The following is a 7,606-nucleotide window of genomic DNA, read 5'->3' as shown; positions in this document are numbered from 1 at the left end:
TCCCCCTACCTGTGCCCCCATCTTGTTGCACCCCTCCTCCTTGCCCCCGTCTTGTCCCCTCCTTGCTGCACCCCCCATCTTGTTACCCCCCTTCATGTCTCCGTCCCTTCTGCACCCCACCTCTTGCACCCCCGCCTTGCACACCCCCTTCTTCTTGCTCTCCCCCCCTCCTTGCTGCACCCCCCTTCTTGTGGTTCCCCCTTCTTGCTGCACCCCTTTCTTATTGCACCCTCCTTCTTGTTACACATCCTTTCTTGCTGCCCCCCTGCTTCTTGTCCCCTCGTTCTTGTTGCACCCCCTTGTTGACTGCCCCCTCCTCCTTGCTGCACCTCTCCCCCTTGCTGCACCCCCCTTCTTGTTGTTCCTTCCCTTGCTGCACCCCCCTTCTTGCTGCACCCCCTTCCTCTTTGCTGACCCCCTATCTTGTTGTCTCTCCCTTCTTGCACCCCCCTCTTGCTTTCCCCTCTTCCTTGCTGCACCCCCCCTTCTTGCTATCCCTCCTCCCCTTGGTGCACCCCGCCTTCTTGTTGTCCCCTCCTCTGTGTTGCACCCCCCACTTCTTGCTGCACCCCGTCTTGTTGTCTCCCCTTTCTTGCTGCACCCCTCTCCTCCTTGCTGCACCCCCCTCCTCATTGCACTCCCCTTGCTGCATCACCCACCTTGTTGCACCCTGTCCCTTCTTGTGGCATCTCCCATGCTCGTTGCACCCCCCACCTTGCTGACAACCCCCTACCTTCGTGGCTGTGCACACACGGGCTGCAGGACAGGTTGCATTACACCCCACCAAAAAGAGGGGTGCATCCCCTTGGGGGGTGGGCAGGTGCTGCTCCCCACTGCGAAGGGGAATGTGCATGTTGCTGGGGGATAGCATGGTGGGGCCACACAACACCCCCCCAGCACAAGTGTTGGACTGTGCTGTGAGTGTGAGGCTTGGCAAGGGTGGGGGGACGCATCTTGCTCACCCTGGCGAGGAAGCACGAGGTGCAGAGCAGGGCTTAACGGAGGATTAAAGTCAGTCTCCATGCAGTGAGGACAGATCATAGAATGATAGAATAGTTTGGGTTGGAAGGGACCTTAAAGATCATCCAGTTCCAACCCCCCTGCCATGGGCAGGGACACCTCCCACTAGATCAGGCTGTCCAAGGCCCCATCCAGCCTGGCCTTGAACACCTCCAGGGATGGGGCAGCCACAGCTTCCCTGGGCAACCTGTGCCAGTGCCTCACCACTCTCATGGTGAAGAAAATCCTCCTTATGTCTAGCCTAAATCTGTCCCTCTCCAGTTTATACCCATTGCCCCTAGTCCTATCACTACAAACCTTTGTAAACACTCCCTCTCCAGCTTTCCTATAGCCCCTTCAGGTGTTGGAAGGTCACTATAAGGTCTCCTCTGAGCCTTCTCTTCTCCAGACTGAACAAGCCCAAGTCTCTCAGCCTGTCCTCATACGGGAGGTGCTCCAGCCCTCTGATCATAGAATCACCAGGTTGGAAAGGACCCACCAGATCATCGAGTCCAACCATTCCTAACACTCCCTAAACCATGTCCCAAAGCACTTCATCCACTGGTCCCTTAAACACCTCCAGGGAAGGTGACTCGACCACCTCCCTGGGCAGCCTGTTCCAGTGCCCGATGACTCTTTCCGTGAAAAATTTTTTTTCTGATATCCAGCCTGAACCTCCCCTGGTGAAGCTTCAGGCCATTCCCCCTTGTCCTGTCCCCTGTCACTTGGGAGAAGAGGCCAGCTCCCTCCTCTCCACAACCTCCTTTCAGGTAGTTGTAGAGAGCAATAAGATCTCCCCTCAGCCTCCTCTTCTCCAGGCTAAACAACCCCAGCTCTCTCAGCCGCTCCTCGTAAGACTTGTTCTCCAGCCCTCACCAGCCTCGTTGCTCTCCTCTGGACACGCTCCAGAGCCTCAACATCCTTCTTGTGGTGAGGGGCCCAGAACTGAACACAGTACTCAAGGTGCGGTCCCACCAGTGCTGAGTACAGAGGGAGAATAACCTCCCTGGACCTGCTGGTCACACTGTTTCTGATACAAGCCAAGATGCCATTGGCCTTCTTGGCCACCTGGGCACACTGCTGGCTCATGGTCAGTTGGCTGTCCACCATTACCCCCAGGTCCTTCTCTCCCGTGCAGCTTTCATCTTTATAGCCCTCCTCTGGACCCGTTCCAACAGCTCCATATCCTTTTTGTGTTGAGGATTTCAGAACTGGACACAGTACTCCAGATGAGGTCTCACAAGAGCAGAATAGAGGGGCAGAATCACACAGATGAAAGGGTTCGTCTTCTTGGTTCTTGAATCCCACTCAGTGAGATGCTGTGCACAAAGGGGAGCTCCTGGGTTGAAAAGACCGTGCTGGCTGAGTTTACCACCACCTCTGAGAAGTGTCACTCTGTGAAATTCATTGTTCTATGATGTTGTCCTTAAATACCGAAAATGTTTGGTTTGGGAGCATTTCATGTGGGAAATGTAGCTACACCTGTGGAGATACTGCACTCTTATCCTCAGGGTCCTCAAGAGGGCAAAAAGTCATATATGATCAAATAATAAAATCATAGAATGGTTTGGGTTAGAAGGGAGCATAAAGGTCATCTGGTTCCAACTCCCCTGCCCTGGGCAGGGACACTTTCCACTAGATCAGGTTGCTCATAGCCTCATCCATCTGGTCTTGAACACCTCTAGGGATGTGTTTTCCATGACTTTTCTGGGCAATCTGGATTTGATTTTATGGGGTGCAGAGTACACCCAAAAGCTAGGCAAGAAAGAAGCCAAGGGGTTGGATGGACTTGACAATGGGCAAATTTGGCTAATGTGATTTTTTTGGGGATGCAGTTGACAAGACGGTGGTTCCAGGGTGCCAGAGGAACCCTTAGGTGTCATCTCCTAAGGTCTCTGGCGTATGGCCCTTGGAGGACTGAAGTCACCCCAACAGGACTGCATCAGCTGGTGATTTTCTTCCCCCAAAATCTGGGTTGAAGCACACCTTAAAAACCATGCAATCTTGTTTTTAAGGAGGTGGTGATAAGTTCAGCACTGCCCCTGAAAGCTCTACCCTGTTTAAAGTACTCGTACAGCCAGGATATCACTTCTTTTCTGGGAGCACTTGCCTGAGTCAACTCTTTTCCATCACTGATTTGCAAAGCACCCTATTTTTTCCTATGCATTTAATACATAAATCACTGTAATCTGACATATGTTTTACAAGTCTGATTCCAGTGTCTTTTCAGTTTGCTTTTCTACCTGAAAGGGGTTTGCATGCTTCTAAATTCCCCTTGCCCACCTGATTGAAGCTAAAACTCAAATGATTCTCACTTAAAACTTGTGTTGCTTTACATGCGAGACAAATTTTCCCCAGAAAAGAGGGGATTTCAGTGTTATGAACAGTGTAGAGCCCAGTTTTACGTTGCTGAATAGATAAAAAAGGCAGTTCACTGCTTGTAATTTGCAATTAAGTACCTAATTAAGTAATTACCTGTTAAATCAAAGACTGCCTTTGAAAAGCCCATCTTTGAAAAAGTCCTCCCTAAAAGCAAACAGAAAGAGAAGAAATAAAAATATTGCTTTTCTTGCCTGGTTTTAATTACTCTTTTTATCTTCGAGCTCACACAGCGCCCCTGGACCATGGTGTAGAGGTCCTGAGCAGCACCAAAGCTCCTGTCAGCGAGGACCTTTAGGAAGTCACTAATATTATTTCTATAATTAATTGATTTTTCAGGCTTCTCCATGTTGATCTCCTAATGCATTTCAAGCTTCGACACACAGAAGTTCTTTCTCTGGGAGCAGCTATGGGATGTTTGACTGATAGTTTTGACAGTAGAGATGAATGGAGGGTGCAGCGCCCACAGTCCTGACCCAGATTTTGAACTCATCTTCCTCTCTCCTCTTGGAGGGAGAGGGTTTAGAAGATGTCAGAATCTTCTCTTTGCCGTCGATCTGAGCGGATTTGCAGAACGTTGGCTTCGTATCATGTTTGTGTGCTTCTTGATAGATAATTTCAATCTGAAGCCCCCAACGCCATTAGTGTCTTGATGAGAGGTGGTAATTGGATGCTCAGATCTAACATTTCCCCAGCTTTTAGCCATCTACTCGATTACCAGCAACTCATTTGAAAGAATAAATCATGAAACATAAGGAAAACCATGAGACAAAAGAAAATATGAACATTGCTGATTTTTAAGCCCTGAGGCAGTTTTTTTCCTTTCCGATTTTTTTAGAGGGCAGATGGAACTGAATCATGTTTTTATCTTTTTCCACATCCGTGAAGGCTAGATGCTTATTTCTTTAATACAGGGGAAAAAACAATAAATTGAGATTTCCAGGTGGTAGCATGACCAGGAGAAAACTTGAATACATGGAAATTCATGCCAAGGCGGTGAGGTCTGGTGACACTGCCTCCTGCCCTGTGTTACACACAGGAGTGGGAGGGAGGTATCTGCCACACAGGTGCTGTGCCAGGGGCTGTCCCTGTCCCTTCCCATGGTTTTCAGAGGTGGGGTGACCACAAATGAAGACAGAGGTGTGGGAAAGGGTCTCCAGGAAGGTAACCAAGTGCAGAGGTATCCGTGCAGCCCAGTGGTACTGGTATGGATGTGACCTTCTAGAGCCAAAACTAAACAGGACCAGGGTATGGAGGTGGGTACTGTGCATAATTGACTGCACTGATTAATTAGAAGCACACTTCCTGGCATGGACGATGGTGGTGGAGCACCCTCAGGTGGATCTGCATGTGTCCCGGTGTACATGTACACCAGTCCCTCCTGCCTGCGCTGAGGTGAGTCTTTATGTGAGCAAGCAGCGGGCAGGAAGGTGGCTTTGCCAGCAAAACAAGCCAAGAGGGAGCAGCAAGCCACATCCCTTGCTGTGCACCCAACACACACGTACTCCATATTTCTGTTGAGACCCCAAGGCTGAAACAGCTGCTGGAGGATGTGTGGGATTAGAAGGGGAATCCTGTACACCCAGGGGAACATCCTTTTGGTGCGGGATGGTAAGCAAAGTCCTAAAAGAACGGTGATAGATGCAGCAGCCCTGAGGAGAGCCTGCACTGCTGGAACCGCCTGCTTCATATAACATTTTCCTAGAGTTAAAGAATATTTTTTTAGAGTCAAAAAAATCATCTTGAGTGATTTGGTCTGATGCCACGAGAACAGTCTGCTCTGCACACCTTAGGAAGTGCAAAAAGGAAAAAGAAAAGAAGATAGATCCCTCTGTGCTGTGGCCCTGATTTCTCGGTCACATCAAAGCCAGCTGCCTCCTGTGCCGACACAAGGATGTGACAGATGCCCTTAACCTTTACAGGTGCAGGGTCTGCATTTCTTCAGTCTTGAATTTTCTTTGGCTGACTTGGAGCATGGATTGTTAGAAGCTCAAGTTTCTTTGACCAAAGTGCTTTGCATCTATGTGCAGGTTAAATCAAGCAATATTTCTGATCCATGTAAGCTTCTGACTTGATTCTGCATCTTTGGTGTTTACAAAATGATCTGCATTTGACCTCTCCCTGTGCTGTTTCTTAAATGTCAGCAGAAACTTCTTTTTAAATAAAACAATGCTGCCTCCCCATGCAATGTCTGTATCCAAGAAACTGTGGCATCATGAGAGCATGGGAAAACATTGCTGATTAAAACCAGAACAAGAAATGACAGCGAAAGTGATTTTTTTCCCTATTGCAGAATACACAATGAAGTGGCTGGTAAAATGGGACCAGCTGGTTCTGTCCCACCAGTGCTGAATCCTGGGTTTTGTGCATTGAAGCTGCTTCCACTGGCATGTGGGGCTGGTCTTACTCTTTTGATAGAAAACCTCTAACTTTGGCATGATAATTTCAGTTCTAATGTTCTAAAACACGTCTCACAGCCTAGCTTTCCCCTCACCTCTCTCTGTTTTGAGAAAAAGTAAGTTTGTGCTATGGTTGGCTTGCCTTGCCTTGTTTTTCTCTTCTTCTTGCGTCTCATTAATACATAAACAGTATTAAATAATAATGATGCCAGTAGTGGCCTCTGCTGTGCCTCGTTGTTTGCTCCTTTTTGCTTCGAGGAGCAGATGTTCCCTGTCTTTGTTTTCTGTCACCAAGCGGGGACTTTGCCCCTTTAACCTTTGATAATGTGCTTTAATAGCCTGTGATGTGAGATTTTATCAAAAGCCTTGGCAAAAGCCAAATAAATTACACCTGCTCAGCAGCTTTTGTTAAATGTTTCCATCGTGTTTTACAACAGTTTAAGGAAGTGAGGTTTCCTCTGTGTTTTTGCATGCTATATTTATCCGATGCTCCCTCTGCCAGGCTGCTCTCTTCCCAGTCCCCGTGGGCTCAGTCTGGGCTGAACCCCACTTCACCCAGGTGAGCATGTGCCTTAGAGGGAACATCGATGACCAGAAGTCTTGACCAGAGCTCTGCAGACCTGGGTGCTGCTCTAGTGCCAAGAGCCACAACGCAACCTGGTCAAATGGGGTGATGCTGCTTACAAACACTTGATGGGGTCCAATTAGTCTCACCTGGACCTTATTTTCCAACAGTTTCTGATGCAACGTGGGGAGAGTGGGATGTACGTGAATGCTGCTGGGATCTGGATGCTTGTTCTCCTCCTGCCGTGTGCCCAGCTGGAGCTGCTGGCTGCTTTTGCGCCAGCAGTTCAATGCCATTTCATTTTAAAGCTGTTCTAACCCTTCCTATGAAGAAGCACCTATCTCTTCCTCATCCCTTTTGCAGCATTTTGCACCTTTTTCCTGCACTTGGCCACCGCGAAAGCCCCAAGGGAAAATCCGCCTCCCAGTTTCCAACTATTTATTTGCCCAGGCATCTACATAGCTGGGACGAACAGCCATCACCTTGGTGCTGGGGTAGTCAGGACTCTTTCCTGGGTGGGCAGGCTGAGTTGCAACTCAGGTGAAAATGTGCTTCGCTCTGGGAAACCTTGTGGGCCACTTTGGAAGGTGTCATTTTGTGACTGAGACGTACCTGTGTGTTCTCTCATGGCCTCTGTCAAGAGCTGCTTGCAGTGTTAGGGGTGGCTTCTGCTGAACCCCCCTTGGCCTTACCCACATCTCTCCAAAATTGCTTTAGATTTGATATTCCCACCCCTGCTTTTGCTGTCTCGACCTGTTGGACATATTCACCACGTCACACCTGGGGAACCCCCACTACTTCTGCGAAGTTGGGCAGGAGACACTGAAGAGCTTCTCTTCGTTACTGACCATTTTGTCACCACATGTTAAATAAAACGAGCACATGGTTCTGGGCGACGCAGCAGCCTCTGCCGCGCTTCCTGCAGCACCACTGCCCAGCCTACCTGTGAGCCACCTCCTTCCTCCTCTAGCCCCAAATAAATGTTCATCCATGCCGATGATGTCTGCTTTGGTGTGCAAGCCTCATGCCTTGCATCGCCTGCCAGTACTCTCTGTGCTCCTTCAGCCTTTGTAGGGCCTCATTTCCCCAAGCCACGTCCCACCATACTGAGCCTGGGCATTCCCAAAAATTTGCCATTCTCCTATGCCAAAAAAGCTTTGGCAGGGACATGCCCTGGGGAGAGCCACTTCTGTAACATCGACAGAGCTGGCATGACCCCATTATCACCATCGTGCGGCTGCTTCGGCCCCATGCACAGCCTAAA

This window comes from Cuculus canorus, chromosome 1, assembly GCF_017976375.1.
Source record: "Cuculus canorus isolate bCucCan1 chromosome 1, bCucCan1.pri, whole genome shotgun sequence".
NCBI lineage: Eukaryota > Metazoa > Chordata > Aves > Cuculiformes > Cuculidae > Cuculus > Cuculus canorus.
The sequence above is the reverse complement of the archived record's forward strand: the minus strand, read 5'-3'. Positions refer to the sequence as shown.